Here is a 1,776-nt window from a genome sequence, read left to right as displayed (position 1 = left end):
TAACTGCATCCTATAGTCAACCCTCGCTATGTTTATCTAAATATTACTATGTTTCATAACTGTGTTATGTTCCTCTAAATATTAATATGCTACTTTTTTCTTAACTGTGGTTAATTTTAACTCAAATATACTCAGTCCTATATTGCTGGGAAACTTTCTCTGTTGGCAGGGGTTTCAGAATTCATCTACCAGGCACAAGTTTCAGTTTCTCCTAAGACCTCTATCACTGTTGTTGATTCAGTATGAATGTAATTTCCATAATAAGAGAGAGGGAGAGATGTAGGAAAACAGTCTTGTGGTCTTGCAGTGTTCTGGGATATTTTTGCATGCACCTGTTTGTGGATATGTGTACGAAGATGACCATGGTAGAACACTTACAACAGACTATAGCAGCTACAGCCAAAGGGATGGTTGTGATAATTAAATCAATGTCTATCCCAAGGAAAGTGCCACCATTAAAACATCTTAAACATGAAAAGGACCTCAAGTTGTATCTTGTGACCTTTAAGCAATATATTCACAGGCCGGATGAGATTAAGCTGATTTTTGCAGGATCAAGCACTGGCAGCCTTCATAGATATGGGTGAGACTAATTACATTGCTCAGATAAAAATACATATGGAATTTGGGAAGGTGGTTTATCCTGCTGCTATAGTACCCAATTAAAGACATGACAAGATAATAAGGGGAGATTTTCCCCACTTTACAAAGTTACACCTCCTTATCAGTGTAGAGACGGGAACTGCCAAGTAAATAAGCATAGAGATGTGTTTGTGCCTAACTTAAAAAGGGGTGGTAGCAGCAACCACCAGGCATGTTTATTAGAGTGTATAAATCCAAGAAAGACATAGACATACACAGAGGTGTAGCCATCCCCTGATCTGCCAACCTCACCAACAAAAAAGCTCTTGTCCATAACTGAAAAGAAAAAAAGGACTGTTTTATGTGTCAAGAGCTAAGAAAAAAATAAGTTTATACCATGCATAGAGAGCTACTGTGCTTAGTTAAAAAAAGTTCTTTCATCCTTTAAACTGTAACAAACTTCTACAGTTTATAGTATACTCAAAGTGCTACAGTGCTCAGTTTTGACTGCAAATACAGTGCAGTCATTTTAATGCCCATATACACTAAACAGTGATCAGATCAGCTGCTCACTCCCCGTAACACTTTGTACCCTGGGGTGGCAACACTTTGTACCCTGGGGTGGCTACCTCATTTGTACCACATTAGGGCATACTATTCAAAACCCTAAAGGTAATATTCTGGGCATGGAACACAGAGAGTAACCATAAGAAAAAAAAGACAGATCTCCCCAGTCTGGTAAAACAGAGGAGGAAGTACCTGTCAGTATAAGGCAGAAACTTCAAGAAAATTCTAAGCAACTGGTATCTGAAGGCTGGGAAAAAGTACTATTAAAGATAAATTCTTTGAAGAGGGAAAGCAACTTTGAGAAGACAAGAAAAAAGAGAAAGTGGTGTACACTAACAAACAAACCTTGAATAGAGGCCTAATAATGTTCCTGTTGAGTCAAAATACAGGAACTCTAAGCAAAAGGAAGGGAACTCTATCCATCAGTTTTATAAAGAAGGGGAACAAAAAAATCTTATAAAAATGCAGTTTATTATGGTTAACTAAAACTTATAAATGCAGGTTCTTTCAAGCAGAAACAGACTTGTGGTTTCACCAGAATCACAGCAAGTACATTTAATTAATTCTTATACCAAGTGTTATACTGCTTAGAAACAGTCTTTGTTGATAAGTCTTTCTGGATTCCTC

The sequence above is a fragment of the Protopterus annectens genome, chromosome 9.part0, assembly GCF_019279795.1.
Source record: "Protopterus annectens isolate FY-2018-M chromosome 9.part0, PAN1.0, whole genome shotgun sequence".
NCBI lineage: Eukaryota > Metazoa > Chordata > Ceratodontiformes > Protopteridae > Protopterus > Protopterus annectens.
Note: the sequence above shows the minus strand (reverse complement) of the source record.